The 21,877-nt window shown below is 40.1% G+C and overlaps 1 protein-coding gene across 12 annotated transcripts in view; it reads right to left on the reverse strand.

The window, feature by feature from the left end:
- The window catches only part of Il15 (interleukin 15), a 63,508-nt gene extending 45,054 nt beyond the window's left edge, over positions 1–18,454 (reverse strand). For 2 of the 12 annotated variants that reach the window (XM_034522626.2, XM_034522623.2), the window contains exon 1: positions 18,189–18,454. The gene's annotated coding sequence lies outside the window, so the exon portion shown is untranslated. Of the gene's footprint in view, positions 1–630; positions 799–17,480; positions 17,852–17,955; positions 18,128–18,188 lie in introns of those variants that run through there. The other 10 variants (XM_076915459.1, XM_076915457.1, XM_034522624.2 and 7 more) reach the window with 10 other exon arrangements.
- Between the last annotated feature and the right edge of the window lie 3,423 nt (positions 18,455–21,877).

The raw sequence follows: 21,877 nt of genomic DNA on the forward strand, positions 1-21,877 counted from the left end.
ACTGTGTCTCATTCAAAGGAGATGAGGAATGTGTTTAACTGAATTACCACCATGCATGCGGTGGCCAAGTTAAGACCTTTTGCTTTGTTTTTGTTAGAAAAAAAACCTCTAGAAATGGTGAATGACTATTACATTCTTTGAATGTATTTTCTGTGCCTGACTTTTCTGTTCCTAACCTAGTGATCCACATCTTGAAAAACTCCAGAGCTGTGCTGTCAACTCTGCACAGGAGCCACAAACCCTACGTGACCATCTGAGAGTAAATGAAGTAAAAGAGAACAAAACCAGAAATTCACTTCCTTTCTCTGATGCTGAAGAGCTGAGGCACATGCAATTTTGAAACATACTAGCCACCAGCTAGCAATACCGCAGCATTCGTGAGTTAACTCAATATATATTCACCCATGGAATTGAGAAAGTGGTTATATCTACCTCACAGGATGATTGTGCAATTCTGCAGCTCATGCATGTGAGTTGCGTAAAACGGGCCATGGCACACAGAGAAGACTCAAAACTACTGTTGTCTTTATGATTTTTATGGTTATATTTGATTTTCACTGCTACTGATGATTGTTGACAGTGACATAAACTGTTTATCAAATCGAAGAACGGGAGTCAATAGATTTGTACCTGAGATGGCGATGGTCTACTTGAGTTGACACACTTCTAGATAGGGCTTCAAAATTCCGAAGAAAGCTGTCAAAGATCATGAGGAAAGGGACAAAGCCACACAGCAGAACAGGAGGGTGAGGTTTTCAAAGGTGGAGAGTTTGAGATAAGTTTCAAATAACATAGGGACTGCAGAGGTAAAAGAACGAGAGTAGAGAAAATGTTAGAGAAATAAGGCTAAGTTGGTGGAAAGTAATGGGGCAGGGGCAGGAAGAAGCTCTGTAGTCTTTGCTCCTCAAGAACATCTATTTTCTTTCCATCACATAGGCCAACTCATATCATGTTTATTTGTAGCACCAAAATAGTCTAGCCAGGCTTAACTTTAATAGTGGCCACTTCTGCACTCCTTCATTCCTTCTCCATGTTATCTTTATATGATAAAAGTATTGTGCGTGTATACCACACTTAAATTTTAAAAATAGATATGGAAAGCTGTTTGCTGAACTTTGGGGATTGGCTATTGAAGATAAACTACCTCCCTCCAGTCCAGAGAAATGTAATAAATACAAAAGGTCCCCAGGTATACACTTAGAATAAAGGCTCTGCTTTTGATTTTTTGTGGTATTTAGATTAAAAGATCCTTATAAAGTGTCTTCTTCATTATAAAAATCAGCAAATCATTACTTAACAATTTTCCAGTACTGCCACTAGCGATAATTGTTTAACTATTAAGGTGTATGCTATGATTTATAGCAGTCCCGCTGATTTCAATCACAGCATGATCACTCAGCACTGCCACGGAAGACACACCCCATCTGTTTGTCTCGGGAAATATTGCATGACAACCATAATGACGAGTACCTGCTATCACCTGCTGATAACATCCCGTCAGAAGAAATGACAGCCTAATGACACAGCTCAACTCCTTCTGGCAAATGACCAAATTCAAGTGTTTCTATTGCCTCTTGCAGAAGTGAACAGCATGCTTACCACAGTCCCCAGGAATAATGCCACAGAATAAAGCAATCTAGGACAAAGTTGTCATTTTGTTCAATTTTGACCACAGAATTCCTTGGGGGTCTATTGTGTCTACAGTGTCGCCATCAGTGACTGCCATTCTCCTTTGCTTTAATTATTCTTGCTGATGAGACATCAGACATTACTTATTTTGAATATTTGCCCTTTTGTGCAACATAGAGAGTGGTTTACACGGTATATCTCAATCACCAGAGTAGCAACAGATTCCTGGAGTGATCCCAGGTATCATTTGTGTACAGTATTGCTTGATGGGCCCTTTCTGACCAGGGAACAAAGTGTTTAGCAGCAAGCCAACAGCTTGCTGAAATGCTAAGACCCAGGCTGTTTCTATTAACCAAGTTTATTTGTCAGTTGGCATAACAAGCATCAGAGCTCTTGAGCAATGAATGTGGCTACTGCTTTTCCTCTCCCTGGCCTGGTTAGCAGATAGTATCCACACTCTCAATTGTCATTGTTTTTTTTTTCTTCTATGGGGATTATGTGTAATTATTTCGGGGAGAGCCAGTAGACCTCTGACTCCTAAGACAAGGAGTCTTAATTTATAATTATATCTTCTTCCCATTGATCTCATCAACTACTACTCATTCAAATAGTTATCAGAAGGCCAAGTATTACACTGGTAGAGTAGTATTCATCAAGCCACTACTAAGGACGATCATTTTTACCATGTTAAGTTTTAAATTTTTTTCTCTGATTTAAATTACTTCACTCATCCTCTTCAGATTCAGTATCAAGAAAGTAGGTTTCCTAGACAACAGCAAATGCTGTGTCATTCCTTGTGGAATAACGATTGCTACTCTCTTAAGATTCAACTTGTTGAGGGAGGAACTGAAGGATCTGACAGCTAGACATCAATAACTTGTTTCTTGCATCAGGACAATCTCTACATATGGAAAGCTGCCATACTACATGATTAAATTACTAAAACGCAGATTCTTTAACACACACATGTTGAGAACAAAGATATCTTAAAAAGCTTTGCTATAACTTAGGACTTAAAGTATCCTAAAAGGCTCATATGATCCAGGTGTGGTCCCCTATGCAAATGGTGTTTGGAGTTTGGGGGAAGTACTTGCATCATGGAGGTCCTGGCTTTAGAAATAGATTATTCTATTGGTATCAATATTTGAATAGGTTGTGCAGAGGTGGTAGATCTGGGTCCTAGTTAGGGGAAGTGAGTGATTAAGGGAATGCCTTGGAAAGATGGTTTGACCCCTTCCTGTTATATTATGCCATCTGCCCCCTAGCGCCCTGATTTGAACCTTTGCTCTCTAACTTGTTTCTATCATGTACTGCCTCACTACAGGCTGAGAGACACTGCAGCTATCCAATTATGAACACTGACATAAACTCTGACTCAAAGTAAATTATTCCTACTTTTCCCCCTGCACTGTTTGCCATATTAACACAAACAATAAAAAGTATAACACAGTCTTATAGAATACATATCCTATGTCAAAACATAACATAAATCATCTCCATATTATTAAGCACAGGCTATAGGCTTCTAGGTGAGTAGTATTCAGTATACCCCTAACATTTGCTAACAAAAATTTGTTTCTACAGAGGCAGAATCTCAGTCTTTGGATTGTTGTCTGAACAATGACAGAGAATTCAATATCTTCTATTATATTCTCATGCATGCTACTTTGTTCCCATTAAATTACTAAAACAATAGCAGCTTGTATCATACTGAAGATGAAGAATTTTTGATAAAATCTGAATCCTTGCAACTTTATCAGAACTATGAAGGAGATGGGAAGCCAAGAAACATAAATACATATTTTAGTTCTGTCTTCAAATAGCTTCATAACCTTAGACAACTTATCTTTGAAATACAGAAATTATATTGGAGCTGACTCTAATTCAGTTTTGAAGTACCATATATTGCCAAGTCTTTTCCTTCTTCAGAATATCAGATTTAGCAGCCTCAGAATTTGGTCTAACTATCTTAATTTTTCAGAAGAGAAAACACACAGAAATTAAATGCACTGTCTAGATTTACACAGTGAGATAAAGTTTGGGTTCAACAATGTGTTTGGAGATCCCCATGTAGGGCCAGATCTGATGCTAAGGTCCTGTTCCCCGATTGGTTCTTGATCTGTTAGTGAAGAAGCCATGGGCCAATTGCTGGGGGTGGAAGTAGGGGTGGGGGTGGGAGAAATAGACAGAACTTCTAGGTCCCTGGAGGAAAAGAGACAAGTGCAAGGTAGGAAGTGAATTCACTATGCTTTGGAGAGAATAAAGCTAAGCATCCATGCGAGGTCTTGAGAGGAGCAGTTGTCTGTGGCCACTCCCGTGGGTGGGTATTACGGGTGTTTAGCAGGGACTAGATGTATCTGAGCCACTAAAATTACGGCAATTAATTTACGGCAGGTGGGGTGTGTGGAGATAAGAATATTAATAAGGGCACACTACTTCAGGTGGGAGATAATAGTGCCCAGCAATTGTGCCAAAAGGCAAGTTGAAAATGAGCAACCTGTGTATGTGTCTTTTATCTGTGGATTCAGGGAATCTGGGTGGGGACTGGTAATGAAGGTGAGGCAGGGAAAGCTACAGGCTACACCCCCTTCCCAACACACATTACTTATCCACTAGGAGTTTACTGGGCTACCAAGAATATGCCAACTGTCCATCCTAACTTCAGTTCCAAGATGAAGGCAACTTGTTCTAATTAAGTAGGAGTGATGGTTAGTCTTACAACTCCACATGGATTGATTATATATAAAGGTGTAGTTATTAGTAGACTTTGAGTTGCTGTTTTACATCTTAGAATTAGCTGTCCTAGAGCATCACCACTATGATTCAAAATGCTGCTACACTGCTGTGACTCCAATCTACTGTTTGCAAATATCGAGCAAATAAGGATCAGAACCAGCCACTGCACCAAAGTAATTCTCCTTATTCTAACCCACAATAGCTCAATTATCCTACTTCCTCTTTGGCGTTTTTGCTAACAGCACTATCCCCTCCTTTATGCACTATCTGGCACACCATAAGCATCCTGTCTAAACATGCTTTTATCATTGTCTTCAGCACTTCCTTTAAGGTTGAACCAATGTTCTACCATCATCACGACCCAAGAACATTTCTTCACATTTCTGTATTGAATTCAATATTTACCATACATTTTTATGCATAAAGTTCACAAATTTTGAAGGATCACATTCATCCTTACCCCCTTTGGAGCTTGACATTAGGGTTTTTTTTTTTGTTTTTTTTTTTTTTTTCATTACTAAGAATGTACTTATAGGGTTTTGTTGTTGTTGTTGTTATGAGTCATCTATTCAGTCCTCAAATCGAAATTTGTCATGAAAAATTGTTGTGTCCCTCCCTGTTGGGGGAGGTTGTATGATCTGTTTTACTAATATATTATGCTAGCTAATGATTATTTACTAATGAAAAATATCATAATTTCACATCTCTCTGATAAACATGCTGAACTTTCTAGTAAGTTTTAGTTATTTTTTTACACAGCTTTCATCTATAAATTATAAAATTTTACATTCTCTTAGTTACATTTTTATGCTTGCTATTACCAGTGAGAACTACTAGCAAATAATAGTCTACATTTGAAGAATGCAGAATCTAAAGTGAGATCCGAGTTCAAACCCCGCTTCTATCACTTTCTAACTGACAGCACTGAGCAGGCCATTTGAATCACGGTGCTCTAGTGAATGAATATGAAATTAGCCCCACGAGTTTGGGAGAACTGATTATGTCGAAGTCTTTAGCACTTCAGAAGAGGAAGAAATGTTTAGAAATATTTACCAAGTAGAGTTAATAATCAAAGGTATACAACCTAGTTTGGAGATTTATAGAATAGCCCCCCCCCCCGGAAGTCTAAAGACTGGATGAGATGGGTGTCAGGAATAAAAAACAGACAAACAGGAGAAGGAGATGTTGGATGAACCAGTTAATTCTTAACAAGGGCAGCATATCCTGATGCTTGTCTGTGAAGAAAAACAATGTGTTTAAAGTCAGTCACTCTACACCAAGGGCACTAAACTCTAAATAGACAGCTATTAACGGCTCCATTGTATAATACATATCTGGAGTGTTTCATGATTACTTCTGTCTGTCTCTCACATACCTCGGCAGAGAACCATGCACAGACAGAGTGATCAGTAAACAGGCACTATTGTTCAGTAGAACTGCCCTGATACTAGTCTTCCAAGACTAAAATCCATGGCTTGGAAAATCTAGTTGGTAAATAACAGTGGCTGGGGTTAAGAAAGGCCAAGATTAGTAAGATAAGTACAGTCATGGCAAGTCAGACAAGACCTCACCAAAATTATGTTTCATGTTTCTTCACAAGCAACCACTAGGGCATTGCTTTACAAGAGTTAACATCTAAAACTGTAAAATATATATTTGTAAGTCATCATTAGACTCATACTGTGACATTATAATTTTAAGATGATATATTTAATCTTTTATATTCTTGTGAGAAGAGGCACTAGATAAATTGCATGTCAACAGCATATCTAGTTTTGTAAACTTCCCTTATCCTCTTCTGTTGAATTGTTTCTAAAATACTTGGCAACAAGAATTAAGAAAACAAAAAGAGCCCTGTTTGAATGAATTTAAAGATTAGGGTTTGCCATATTTCAATTTCCTTTTATTTATGAAAGCATTTTCTTTGTAATTGCAAAATTACCTACTCTATAACAAAAAGTGGCATAAAATATTAAACAGCCCTGGGTTGGTTTTATTATGTATTCTATATTCTAAAACTTTCACATTTCTAATAATGAATCCAACTATTCTGTCTGCATCCTGGGTCAAATTATAGTCCTAGGAGATTTCGGTTCACTTCTTGATCCTAAAAGTAAGAAGTATACTGAGAATTCTCAAAAGTCATATGATCTGACCAGGGATAATTCATACTGATCAAAACTAGCTAAATACATTTTCTCAGACAGTTTTCTTAGCACTCAACACAAGGGGTGGCTTAAAGGCAACGCAAATAACATTTGTAAGCTTCCATAATCTTGCAAACAAGGTGGCAGGCATACAAGGATTCACTGTTTCCCTAATGTCAGCCCTTTGACTCCATTACTGCAGCTCTGAGTATTTTCCATGCCTGAGAAGCTTCATGAATATGTTCCCACCAAACTGAGTACTACTGAACCTTTTTGCCATATATATAGTTCCGAATCAAACACTTCAACAAATAAATAATATACATTAATATATCAATTATCCTTGAAATTGCTCTTATTTCTTTTCCCAGTTGTTTTTATATTTGTGATGCATGTGTCTAGTTGGTTGATTGGTTGGTTGGATGGATGGAAGGCTGGCTTTTGGAGTCAAGGTCTTACCAAGGTAGCCCAGGCTGACCTTGAACTCAGCATCCTTCTTCCTCCACCTACCAATACTGAAATTGCTTGACAAGTTCACAAAGGTAGAATGCAGACAAATTTCTAGGACCAAGACAGGAGACCGGGATGAACTTTGATCTTGCATAGAAACCTTCATACAGAAAGTGACTTTTTAAAGACAGACATGAGAAGATAGGCATTGGATAGACAGAAACGTGTTTCAGAAGACAGCAGGCAGTGCAAGTATGACATGCAAGCAAAAATGTGTGAAGCGTAACATTCTTTCTTGTAGATCTCAGAACAGACCAAGGCTTTCCCGAACTTTTCACTGAGCATTGCTTCTCCCAGGGTAATCAGCTCTGTGACAATCCATTGTGTGTGTGACCTAACTCCTGGATAACACTCTCACAATTAGCCACAACTGATTTCTTGCTAATTTACTGGCTATGCTCTTAGTAATTTGATCTATAGGACAATACTCCAAATGACTAATATTTTTAACTGTGTAATATACTTTTGTTACAGTCTTGAGATTCCACAATTAGTATCTCTTTTTCTTGTTTTAGTTATAACCAAGATCTGTCCCTGGCACCTTTAATTTTCCTATCTGTCAGGATTAATTCCCAACACTTGACTCATACCTCCTGGTGACTCAAAACTTGCCAACTATTTAGAATGCAGCCCATATATTCTAGGAACTTAACATTACTGAACTGGCAACTAAAGCAAACAATTTAATAGATAACTAAGATATTAATAAGTAGATTCTCTTGAAGATGTTTTTTTTTTGTTTCTCTCACTGGTTTTTTTTTTATATTGTTCAGTTGGTTGATTGGTTAGTTGGGTGGGTGGTTGTTTGATGGTTTTCAAAAACAAAGACTTACAATGTAGCCCAGTCTGGCCTTGAACTCAACATCTTCTTGTCTTTGCCTATTGAGGACTAGAATTGCCAGGTATGGGTAACTATGCCCAGCCCTCACTATTTTTTTAAACCTATTGGTATTCCTTAGTGGCAATATATCATTTATTCATTCATTCATTCATTCATTCATTGAGTTTCTAATAGAAACTACCATATGCCATATCCAACAAATGACAGAGCTATGTTAATGAAGAAAATAATAAAAACACATGCTCCACTATAGTTTACATTATAACAAGAGAATTGTTCACAAGTCATTAAATCAAACATACACAAGTCCAGAATTCCTTTTTATGAACATATGAAAAACTTTGAAAACTGAAAACTTTCTCTGTACTGTATCAGTTAATCAAGCATGAATTGAACAGATATATGTCTCTATAACCTATATGTAGTTCACTTTTGAATTGCTATCTGAATAAGTTTTATTGTTGCCATTCGCATCACCAGATATTGTTTAACTTTTAAAAGCCTGGAATAAAGTCCTGTGTTTCTAATTATATTTGATCCTCTGAGTTTCAGATGAAGTATTACAAACTTGGTTGTATTAGACAAGAACAGGGATATAGAGAAGGTGTGAGGTAGGGGGTGTTTTGAGCATGCAATTTGAAGACTGGTGATGACAGAAAGCTTCAATACAAATGGGGTACTCAATTCAAACCTCAATGGAAGTAAATGAGAGTGGACATGTCTCAGATAAGAGAATCCTGGGCAAAGATAAAATAACAGCAAATTCAAAGGTTCTTGGGCAAGAATGTAGAATGCTGTTTGATAAGCAGAAACGCTGTCTGTGTTAATAAATCAGTGAACCAAAGAAAAGGGGAATAGACAAGATACTAAGCATTGTAACTGAATTTGGATTTTACTCAGAGGAGAAAGCAGAGGAAGATTCTGAAAAGAACAGTAGTACATTTCAAGTTTCCTTACATTACTGCCCTTCGTAAAATACAATTTCCAGAAATAGCTAACATAAAGCAATGGCTTCCAGCCTGTGAATACCCATGCCAGTCCACTTGTCAAGAAATGATGTCTATGTCCTCTGATGTTGAGTAGAGAATCCCCTTATGAGTTCTATTTCCCAGAAGAAGGATACAAGTGTGGCAGTCAGAATTGAATCCTTAAGTGTTGGCAGGTTCCACTTCCTGTCTTACAGGAGTTCAAGATTATGTAAAGTAGACATGGGCTCCAACCCTTAGCCCAGAAGACATCTGCAATTGATTCCTACTAACAAAGAAAACATTAGTAGGTATATTTACCTATTTACCACACTTAACAGGAGGCCTCATGCCAAGCAGTAGATGCCCAACACAAAACGAACTCAGTGATATTTTTGTAGACTCTTTCTTTGATATTACTTTCTTTGGGCATTGATTGTCTTTTGTTTTCATATTATAATTTCTAATGCTGTAATTTTATGGGCCGTGTGTGTGTGTGTGTGTGTGTGTGTGTGTGTGTGTGTTTCTTGGGTTTTTACTTTTTTAAATAATGTGATTTATGGTGCTTTTGTTTGTTTGTCTGTTTGCTTTGGAAAGATATAATAGGTAAAGAGTTGGTTGGGAAGGGAGTTGGGATGGATTTGGGAGAAGTCAAGGGAGAGGAAACCAGAATATATATATATATATTCTGGTTATATATATCCTCAAATCCCTGGGTATAAGGAAGTTACATCCAGAAACAAAAAAAAGCCTTGTGAAAGACAACTAAGTCGCCCAGGTAACAGGACAAGAAGCAGTTATGAAGTGCCATGTCCACCTATGTCTTGGGTCACTCCTGCTCAGAGGGTACTGGCACTGATGGATGTTACTGAAAGAACAAAACAGACATTTGAAAGTGGCAATTGGCTGCATTTAGGGGCTAAGATTAAGTATAGGACCAGAAAAATAAAAGATTTTCAAGATGGCTGTAATGGGCCATACTTGTAAACACAGCACTGGAGGGACAGAACAGGTGAATGACAAATCAAGGCTAGACTAGCTATAGAACAAGTTCCAAGGCAGTGTAGCACTTTATCTCAAAAACAAAATACTAGAAATAAAACTGATTCTCCTCCTTGCTTGTCTAGGCATCAACAAATTTTCAAAGGAACACATGGTCTTGGGGCAAAGTTCAAATCTAGGGTTCATTAGAGCAACTTACTCTCAGGTTATAGATTATATGACTTGTGCATCTGCATCTCTCATTAAGGCCTGAGAAAGTTTTAAGGCCATGTCTTGCAGATGTGGCCAGGTAGTCTAAAGTTTCCAAAGCACCATATTGGTTCTTCTATAGTATTCAGATACACAAAGTAAAGAGGAACCAGTCTTGGGAGTTGTGTAAGTACTTTTTCTTAATGGAATGAATCCCAATAAAAACTCCGAGAAAGCTCCAACATTTAAAAGACATTTAAACTTAAAGAAGCAAACCAACCAACAAAACAAAATAACAACTACATAAAAGAATGTCTGTTAGAGCCAGTCTTCTCCTGTTTGCCTTCAGAACAAGATGCAGGAAGTAGACAACTTAATTGAAAATGTGTTCCTATGGAAAAAAGAGGAAGGGTCCAGAAGGAGACAAATATCCAAAAGGTGAAGATAAAGGACATCCTATGATGCTCACCACTGGAGTTGGTTGTGTTAACCTGAAAGAGCAGAGCCTAAAAATGAGGTGGACAAAGTCCTGTGCAATAGCCAACTTTATTTATTTATAAGACAATTTATACTCTGAGGGTTTAAAAACAGTCACCTGAGTAAAGTGTCCAATCAAAGAACATGCCACATGTGGTAGAAATATGTTTTTCCATAGAGGCATATGAATAACAACAGCTGAAGTAAACCTATTCCTATCTGCTACACCTGAAAGGAGATGGAAGAAACATTGAGAAGAATTCTGTGTTCTGAAGAACCTGAGGTCACAGAATTCAGGTCTTGTTTCTTTGGCGTTTTCTCACACGCACTCAGCATTTACCTCACAGAATTCCATTCTTGGACTGTGTTCTGACATTCTGAGAATAAATCTGAGCTTTAATAGAGCCTACTTTCTGCTTTGAGGGAAAAGAGACTAAAGGAAACAGGTCTGACTGAGTTTTGAACTTCTAGGAATGAGTGGCTACCGCAGCCCTCCTTTTTCTCATTTTTAAATGGCACTGTCTGTTATAATTCTGTTTATATCATCTCACTCTACACTGCAGGCACGAGAATGTGGCTGTAATTTTAGGCCAGAGACCTTGGCACTCAGGAAACAAACAGCACTAGAAAAATTGTATCCATAATTTAAAGATCTAATCTAAAGCCTTCAAGTCTGAGCTACAGACAGCAACATGATAAGCCATGGGGCAAGAAGCAGCAAAGAGTGTCAAAGTCCGTCATTGCTATCATTGAGATATTGAACACCATGGCTAAGTCAGTGTAGGCATGAGAAAAACAAATTAAAATTAACTCACTGGTTATCTATACAACTTAAAAAATGGAATTGTCACCAAGTAACATAGGAAGGACTGTGGTGACAGGTGGATTATGAAGTAAAGTTGAGAATCCAATGTGTTAAAACATGTAATCAGGGATGATGGGTAGACTTTAAATATGAGTCTGGAGTTCACATGGGAGGTCATCACTAGACACACAAATTTATGAACCATCAGCTGGTGAAAGCAGGAAAATCAATGAGACAGGATGAGATCGCCAGGAGAGGATCCCTGGTTTAGAGACCAGGTATAGAGACTCAGCTCGCAACAACAGGTTGAGAAATAACAACTAGTAACAAAATGAAATGGTAGCTGGTGAGATAATAGAAAGACACAGATGAGAATAGAGTAGGGAAACACACATGGGAAGAGAAGCAAGAACTAGCCTGTGGAGTTAACCACTACATTCTTTGAATCTTTAACAAGAAGTATACTTTCAGGGAAGAAGTGGGCATATGTTGGTTGCAGTTTCCTCCCAGACCCAACCCTTTTCTCTTCTAGGGAAGCTCCTGAAGACACAAATTAAACAACTCAAAATTGCTTCACGAAGTCTCTGAAACTCAGCAGACTCACTAGGACCTTCCCACACAGAGTAAAGAATCAGGACTGCTGTGAGTCACTCTCAGAAAAGCCAAGCTGCAAAGACAGAGGACTCCGAGGTTAGACCAGCTGCCTAGAAGGACCATAAATCAGATGGGCAGCCCTCAAGAAGCCCAAACCAACTGAATCACCTGGAAAGCGAATACTTTAACCTTTTGAGCTGCCTGTAGGCTGTGCAGTGTGTTCTAGGTTTCCAGGCTTTATGAGCTGTCACCTACGCTGATGTGGGCTTTGGTGATGCAGTTGGCTTAGAGGCATTTCTGCTTTTATAAGTAACCCTCACTCATATTTCTATAAGTAACCCAGTTTTAAAAGTTGGGTTATGGTGGTTTGTATTTGCTTGACCCAGGGAGTGTACTGTTAGGAGGTGTAGCCTTGTTAGAGGAAGTGTGGCCCTGTTGCAGGAAGCATGTCACTGTTGGTGTGGACTTTGAGACCATCTTCCTAGCCACATAGAAGCCAGTCTTCTCCTGTTTGCCTTCAGAACAAGATGCAGAACTCTCAGCTCCTCTAGTGTCATGCCTGCCTAGATGCTGCCATGCTCTTGACTTGATGATAATGGACTAAACCTCTAAACCTGTAAACCAGCCCCAATTAAGTCTTGTCTCTTATAAGACTTGAATTGGTCATGGTGTCTCTTCACAGCAATGAAATCCTAAGACTTCACGATAGTTTGGTAGGTTGTGGGATATATATATATATATGTTGTGTGTGTGTGTGTGTGTGTGTGTGTGTGTGTGTGTGTGCTTGTATCTCCCCAGAAAAGCCTTCTCACACAGCAGCATGAAATTCTGGTTTGTTCAAAAAAGTCTAAGAATAGGGAAATCTCAGATAGCAGATAGGTTTGAAATTGTTTTCTATATGGTGAAATAAATGACAGACATAGTAAGAAGGAATACAATAAAAACATTAGGCTAATTATTTTTTAATAGGAGAAATTACAGCAGAGGCATGATGGCAGGAGCCAGATCTATAAGACATAATAAGGAAGCATTACCTGTTCAAGCCATGCATACACTCAGTTCCACTGATCACCAAGAGACCCTCCACAGCAGCCAAACTAGGTTCATTAAAGCTCCCACTCTGCCTAGTTAGCAAGAAGCCTAGGGGAGGGGTGAAACCAAGTCAGGGATCTCTCTGAGCATCCGAGTAAGGTACAGGGTCCTAAAGGAACTAAAAAACCACATTCACTGTGTGTAGAGAAGCTTTTGACAGATGAGACTGGTTCTCCTTTCACTCTCCCTTTTCATAATTACCATTCTACTATTTTGCAAAGAAAGACACACACCTCTCCCACACAGAGTCTCACCATGGACCATGTTCCTCCAGAATGCTATATGCAGGGGAAATGTTCACAAGAAGAAGCAATGTCAAAGCATTGACATTAGTGTCTTATCCATTTTCTTTGATACATATTTCCAATATGGTCTTAGTTTTACACCTAGTTACTTACTAAAATTTCACAGGTTATTGAAGTTATCTATTAAAAATAGCGCAGATAAGAATACAATGCATCAGTGACAATATTTCCTTTCAATTTTATGTACTTAATTCTGTTGTGGAGAGGTACGAATGAAAGCTGGAGACAGTGGAGTTGGAGACAGGGTAGCTCAGTGGCTGTGTGTTTCCTTTACAGGCCTAAGGACCTGAGTTTAATCAGCAGAACACACATTTCAAAAGACTGAGGCATGTTGGCCTGAGATTAGAATTCATGGCTGGGGAGGCAGAAGCAGGCCGATCTCTACAGCTTCCTGGCCATCCCGGCTCTAAAGATGAGTTCCTGGCCTATGAGAAATGCTTTTGTAAAAGAAAATAAATGATGAATGCCTGAGGAATGACCCCCCAATACACACACGCACATGCCTAAACACACCTATAACCCTTTCCCAGAATAAACACAAAATAAAATTGGAAAAACCTACGTTTAACTATGAAGGTTTTCAGCAGACAGACAGTCCCTTGATCGCCTCAGAGCTTGGTCTCGAAAGCTGTCTCGTCTTGTACAGTTCACGTGAAAGTGCAAGAGTAAACTGTCCATCTCGAACCATGACTCAATGTTATTGGCTGCCAACAGCATTCCCACAGCCTCTTTCTGTTCACAACAATGAGGTCAGCTCCCCTCCCCCACCAACCCTGTGAGCAGTTCTTCCCTGTGCCCTGCCCTTACCATTTTCAGTTTCTATTTCTTCATTTGCCAAAATAATTTCAATCATCGTCCTAATGTGGTCTGTGACCTCTCAAGAAGGCATAGAGGAAAAAGCATTTGGAGCAAACACGCGTATTTTACACTCAGGTGCACAGATCACCATCACACTGTATAGTTCTGTGCCTGTAATGGGATAAAGCACTTAGACACATGCATACAAACACTCCAGTCTCCAGACAGAGCATGTGTATGAACACTGATAATCAAATAGCTCAAATAACCTCACTTTGCTAATTCTGACCTCAGCACTGGATACCTAACTTTGCATTTAACTTTTGTTATCATGGTGTGTGTATGCACAGTGGGGGTGGCAGGTTCATGTGCCATGGCACATATGTGAGTAAGGTCAGAGGACAACTTTATGGAATGAGTTCTCCTTTTACCTTTGAACTCAGGTCACCAGGCTTATGTAGCCTGCTCCTTTACTCACCAAGCCACCTCATTGGCCCAGGATAACAGATAAAGAAAGAGGTAACATTGTTCAATATGCAGCAAAATAATCACTCAAATGATGGCCAGTATCTGCTTCCTGGCAGGTGTGTGTGTGTGTGTGTGTGTGTGTGTGTGTGTGTGTGTGTGTGTGTTTCAATTCTCACTGTACTAAACACAAAAAACATGACACCCACAGAAGGAACATTGATGAGAGTGACCCTTAGACTTAGTAGCTGATCCTACTCCACTCGAGAGGGACGGCACCACCACTTTTTACTGGTTTCCTTTTGGTACAGTAGGAATAAACGTGGAACAGCATTAGAATTCAACGGGACTGTGCCTAGGCCATGATGGCATGGTGTCTTCCTGTTAGTAACTTTCAGGTTCATACTAGATTCCTTCTGAATGTGCTGTTAACAATTTTTACTTAAACATCTGTTAGGATTTCTAGGCTAACCTTGATTTTCCATCCACTCTAATCCAAAAACAATTTCAAATAGCCCTTCTATCTGCTTACAGTTGCTAACACACACACAAACACACATATACAAATCTATGAGATACAGAAATGTATGTATATATGCATATGTAATTTTGACATTAGTTAACTAAAACACCATAAAAATACTTCTTCATCAATTGCATGCCATTTCTCCCTAAAAACACTCATTTTCTCTCAACACCCTGATAGAATTTTTCCTCCCACCAGTGCAAAGGCAACCACAACCCTCATGCAGTGTTTTGCAGCCTCAGGCATGACATAATGGGAGATTCTTCTCCTATCGCTCCTTGAGTCCTAGCTTCCTACATGGATGGATGGAATGACAAGCAGAGAGATTCAGATGCAAAGTCAATACAGATTTGCCCATTATTAGTCATTAAAAAAAAACCTGATATACATTAGACAGATACTTTCTTTCAGGGACCATGAATTTCTCTAAGTGATCAAACACATATAGATATTATGTGATTATAATCCTTAAATATATAAGTAATAATATCAGATATAGAAGTAATTAGAAACCAAAATTCTAGCAACATCAGCGCAAATTGAATTAGTAACTATCATTGTCAAACTGTGGGAAAACAATTGAATAGAGAATGATCCATTTTTATCAGCATTGCAATCTTAGGTCTGTCTGGGTTGAAAAGGTTAACTCTCCCAAGACCTGTTTCCTTGCAGAAGTTATTGAGTTACTCTAGTCAATGTGCCACGTGCACTAATATTTATACACAGATGTCTAGTATGACACTCTATAAACATGTGTATACCTAGAACAATATTTCGGGCTTAGAATTTAAGTTGTTGACTGTTATTCGTGTAACTACCCAACATTCAGGCTGTGGGATAAAAACATTATTTCCTAGGTTGGGGTGAACCAGCATTTAGAAGAAAAGTTACATAGAGACCAGATTCTAAAAGTTTTAAAAGCCTTAGCTCAAATATCCATTATAAGAGTTATAAGCGCTGATTGGTGTTACAAATCGTTCCCTCAGGAAATCCAGAGTCCATTTTTAGCTTTCCTGAAGTCGCACACCTCGGCTGGAGTGCTTCCCAAGGTCAAAATTGTTTCAAATTCTGTTTCAATAACCTTAAGCCATTTTATCTTAAATCTTCAAAATTAGTTTATAAAAAAAAAATCTGTGTCATTGACAAATGTTCTATCAAGCAATATAGCCACGGACATGTCTTAGAATTGAAACAAGATTAAAACAAGAAAGCACCATTGTATTTTTCCTTTAATCCACCAGCAATCTGCAGGAAAATTCCAAGAACTAGCTTCCCGCCGCACTGCACTGTGGAGCTGCCCCTGCACACCCAGCAGCAGCAGCGGGAACATGCAAACTACTAGAAACCTGTCAAGCGTCAGAGCTAGAGAAAACCTGACACCCCCTCCCCCCCCCCCCATCATGTCGCAAAATAGATCACAAGGCAAGAGGACACATCAGAGTCAGGGTCGGACTGCAAACTCCCAGAAGGGAAAAGAAGAAGCCTAAAGACCGGGACAAGCAGACACATTTACAAGCCTGAGGCATTTTCTGACGCTTCCACATTTTAAGTAAAACTCCCGAGTTTATTTTTTATTCTAGAAGCCTCAAATAACTATAGTTTTGTCTCCGCTTCGTTTCTATTGATGTTCCTTCTTGAGTAGCTTCCCTCTTATCAATCCCTCTAAACTTTCTTCAGGAAATTCTTTAAATTTTAGTGAGTAGTCAATGTTGATAATGATCTAACTCTTGAGGCAGCAATCTTAGTAATCTGTTTATTTACCAGCTCAGACTGGAGAGCCCTGCCAGATCAATGGGGCCTCCCTGGCGCCACCAATGAGAGTATCAGAAATCAATTTAAAATCACCAATGGAAAAGTAGCTGCTGTCAATCACTTCATTTCCATTTCAGCTTCTGACCATCTCTGTCTCTGGTTCTGTCTGGAAGTGTCAGAACTCTGATTCTGTCTGGAACCTGGATAATCAACAATGTTCAGTTTACATAGCCTTGGTAGTTAACATAATTTTACATGCTGAGGCAGAGGGGCTATAGAAATTCTTTTGAGCTTTGCATTTTTGCAGCTTTGCACTTTCCAACCCACTTGAAAAAGTTAGCTGGGTTTTCACCTAAAGCCCGCTTGAGTGCGGTGGTGCGGATTTTATTTCAGGACTTCATTCTGTCATTTCAGACAGACAACCGCTCTGATTAATCCTTGAGCTAAGCTGTCACTAATACTGACCCAGGCCTATGACCATCCCTGCACATTTATTTCTCTAGAAAATGCATCTTCAACAAGGAAGAGGTGAGTAATTTTTGCAAAGGGAGAGAGGAGAGAGAAAGAGAAGTCCAGAGCAGGCATCCATTCGCCTGGACCAGGAGAAGTTTGGAAGGGGAATGTGGCAAGTAGAGACGCGCTAGTACCTTTCCTGACCTCTCTGAGCTCCGTTAGAAGTGGAACTCAGCCTTCCAAACACAGCAGGATCCCGTCTTCGTTCAACTCTGCAACTGGGCGGGGGCAGCCAGACACGCGTTGCTCCCCCAAATCCAACCCTGGCAAGGTCCCTGCAGCACGTAAGGAGATGCACTGCAAGCCTTTGGGAGCAGAGGTTTTGGAAGAGACTCGCAGGAGGACCCGCAAGCTGCCCTACTCTGCAAGGGGAAGATGGAGAAGGGAACCCCGGAGAAGAATGGCTGGACAGAAGGGGAAACACTGCATACAGTGCCACTAAGTATTGAAGTCTTCGTTAAGAGGGCGGGGCGGCCTGGCCCGCAGCTGGAGGAGAGAAGGGTGCCTGTGCAGAGCCAGAGCTGGGAGGGGCCCGGGGCGTAGGCTTTCGGGAAAAATTCCATTGTTGATCCACCACCACCAGCAGCACTACCACCTCCCATTCTGTACCTCCTCCGGGTTCTGGCTGAAGGGTGCAGGATGCAGAGCGGCAGCCAGCCTGAGCAATCGAGGCACAAGGAGCGAATCAGCTGGGGTTTCCCCGTTTTCCCCCGGAGTGTTTTCCAGCTGGGGAGTCCCAACCCCAGCTAATAGAAAAGTGAAAGAGAAAGAGCCCAAGCTGAGGCGGAGATCAACACCCTGGGAAGGCTGCGGGAGGGGCCCATGGTCCCCGGCTACCTTACCAGGTGCCCACATGATTCTGCTACTGCCAGGTCCCCAGGGCGCAGAACCTGAAGGGCAACTGAGAGCAGAGAGTAGTCTCCGCCCCCTGGGCAGTTGGCCACAGCCTCTGTGTGTCCTGGTAAGCCTTTGCCTTCTGTAAAGTCTCTAGGAGTTGGCCTGAGTTCACAGGTTGCTTGCATCTACAGCAACTGGCCTTGCACGGAGCCAGTTTGGCTTCTCTATAGAAGTCCGGAGATCTGGACAGAGCCCGCACCGGGAGGAAACGGAAAAGGACCTTGGGTCTGGAATGGGCGGTGCTCCAGAACAACCCTTGACCTGCTGCGGAGTCTGGAAGAGGGAAGTTTCTGAACTCTTACTAGGAGGTGCCTGGGGACCATTTGGGGATAGTAAACTTCCACTAAATGAACCCCTCTTGGATCATTTTTCCAGATTTGTAGTTGAGTGTAAAACATTGCACACGTATTTTGACGGGAAACGAGCCGTGGGTAAGGCGGCATCTTTAAACTGGAAGTTGGGAATGATTGTAGTGAGGAGTAAACTGTGTCCACCTTGTATCTGTTCCAGACAGCAGGAGAGCCTGATTCCCAGCTTTGGCATCCAGATGAATCACTGAGAAGCCGCAGGGGCTTGTGTTCCCAAAGCTTTTAAGGAAGCCAGGAGAAAATGATGAGGCCCTTGGCACCCAGTTTAAAACACAACTATGGTCTATGTTTTTATATATTACATATAAAATGGTGAAAAATAATTCCTAGTATATCACTGTGGTGGATTCCAGTCCAGTTTCAGGCCTGTTCTCATACTGCATGCTCATTTCGCAAAGCAGGACTTCAGTGTAAAATGGAAAAGAATATTTGAACGATTAAATATTAACTGTGTGTGACATTCCACATAAAATCATTGTTATGAGAAGTTTGTTTTCACAAACTTATCTTGTATCCCTTCAAGGTTCGTATTTGAAACAATAATACACATTTTGGTAACAATCACACCAAAGTTTACTTATAATAAAAAAAAGTGAAAATATGTATTTTTACAACCATTAAAAATTTTGCTACCATTATAAATTATATTTAAAGAAATATAAAAATCAGACTGGAGAGATTGCTCAGCAGTTCAAGTGCTTGATGTTCTTGCAAAGGGCTGGACTTCCATTCTCAGGACCAGACTAAGATGCTCCACTAACACCTGTAACTCCTGCTCCAGAGGACCCGACAGCATTGATCTCCTGAGGGACCTGCACTTACACACACACACACACACACACACACACTCATGTACACAAACATGCACACACATACAAATACATTTTTAGAAACCAATATTCTTTTTGTACATAACAATACAATGAACTGTCTTGAACAACTTCAGTGAGTTTCAAACACAACCACTTTTCCATTTTACACTGAAATTTGAGAAATGAGCACGCACTATGAGAACAGGCCTGAAGCCGGACTGGATTCCATCACAGTGATGGACTAGCAGTGAACATCCCAGTATGTGAGTGACATAGAGATGAGCAAATAGATCAATATCTCATGCCTCAACTTGGACCAACACAGAGCTCTGTGTACTCTTGCAAGGTGATTCTTCTCACATCTCTCCTGATCACCCTATGTGGTCTGTGTGTTGTTCTGCTGGTAGAGGAATCCCATGACCATCAATAAGACACTTCATGGACTACACCCAGTACCTCCTTGCAGGGCTGGATGTTGCTTTGGCCAGAAGACACAACACCTCCCAATTGTCCTCTTCTGTCCATGTGTTCTACTGAGGCAGCTGCTTTTAGAAGTTCACCAGCCCTAGGACCCAGACCATCTGTGCTGGTTATCCCCAGGACAGATCAAGCATCCCTGCCTAACAATACACTTTTATAGCATGGCAGGGGACACCAAGTATTAAATATTCTGAGCTACTGGAGCCTTTTCATAATATTTTATGAAACCAGAGAGTGCTTTTTCATGAGCTGAACTTTACACAGTACTCTAAGTATATGAAAAACAACTGGTCTGTAACTACTGACGGGACTTCAGATATATACAGTAGGTTTCAGAATAAGATGCCAAATGATATATAAAATACTACTGATGACAATGAAGTCAAATGGAGCAGTGTTGCCATAAGACTCATTGTGCCCTACGATTTCCTCTCGAACACGCAAGGCAAATTTGCTTTTTTAAATTACAGACATAAGAGGAATCTTTAAATTACTCACGAGTGCCCACAGTCCAGTGACATTCACTTTGCGGCATAATTTGTTTTTTGTTGCATTCCACTCAAACAAGATTTTAATATATGCAACTTGTACTTTCACTTGCCACAGGCTGTTTGGCAAGATATTGAAAATTACTCAAACCAATGAACAAGTAAATTCCACCACATAAATTAAAAAGAAAAGACCAAGATTGATGAAATAATCTTGAAATTGCCTCAAGAGAACTTTGACAATCACGGTGGGAGAAGAGATGAGAACAAACTAACTAAAACTCATAAAAGAGGCCATGGCAGTCATTTTCAAAGAATTAACAAGAAAATCAGAGTTCAGTAAGTTAAAATATCTGATGGTGTTTCAAAAACTAACTTTTCTGTCTTTAAATAAATTACTGGATGGGTATGGTGACTCATACCCACTTGCTGATGTTCAAAATTCTGAAGCCATGTGGAGTAACAATTCAGAAATTTTTATTTCTTTTTAAAGATCACAGAAATACTATAAGAATATGTTTGCATTTTAATCCCAAATGTTGTGATATGGGGCTGCTGACAGTCTGAAGGGGCTCACAATGATTCACCTCCTTCTCTAGCAGAGGTGTGGTTATGCCAGCTGCAGATAGTTTCTGTGCCTGTGTGAAGACATTTGGAATTCTGGGAACTTTTCAGAGAGTATATAAATGCTAGATGCCTGACATGCAGAATCAATGGACATTGGTCACTCAGAAGGGGTTGTTTGTGGTTTGGTTTGTTAGTAGTCATGCTCAAAGAAGAAATAAATTAGATTCAAGGGTCTCTCTCTCTCTCTCTCTCTCTCTCTCTCTCTCTCTCTCTCTCTCTCTCTCTCTCTTCCTTCTCCAGCCCCCTGTTCTTCTTCTATGTAGTGACAGGTGGTAAAACCTGGAGAATGAAGTGTGAAAAAAGAGCCCACAAAGTAGCAAAGACTGGCTGCAGTCAAAGAAGCAAGAAGAAAGAAACTAGAGTCAAAGATATCTCTCCCCTCTCTATCCTTCCTTCTCTCTCACTTAGTGATGGGGGGGTGAGATGGGGGTGGGGAGGGGGCTCACAACGTAGCAAAGACCAGCAACAGGCATACCTGGATTACAGAAAAGAGGAAAGAAAGGAAAAAGAAAGGAAGGGAGGGAAAAGAAAAGAAGTTGAAATAACTTTCTCAACAGATTTTTTTGAGTCAAAGAGAAAGATGTTAAATGTTAACTCATGAGCTCTAATGAACACAGTTCATAGCGCAGCCTCATCTACAGTCCCCCTGAGGGTAAGTTACATGGCAGAAGTTCATTGGTCCTCTCTCCTGTCTTTGGAAAGTGGCTTGTTTGTCTCAAGTTGCCTTGAAAGTAAGATGAAAGTGTGTAGACCTTACAATTCAATGATGCTCCCTCCCCCTGAGCCCCTCCCTCCCTCCCTCTTTCACAGTAAGGAACTACATTTGCTTGTCAAGGTTGGTTAGCCTAGCAGTCAAGTA

The sequence above is a fragment of the Arvicanthis niloticus genome, chromosome 18, assembly GCF_011762505.2.
Source record: "Arvicanthis niloticus isolate mArvNil1 chromosome 18, mArvNil1.pat.X, whole genome shotgun sequence".
Classification (NCBI taxonomy): domain Eukaryota; kingdom Metazoa; phylum Chordata; class Mammalia; order Rodentia; family Muridae; genus Arvicanthis; species Arvicanthis niloticus.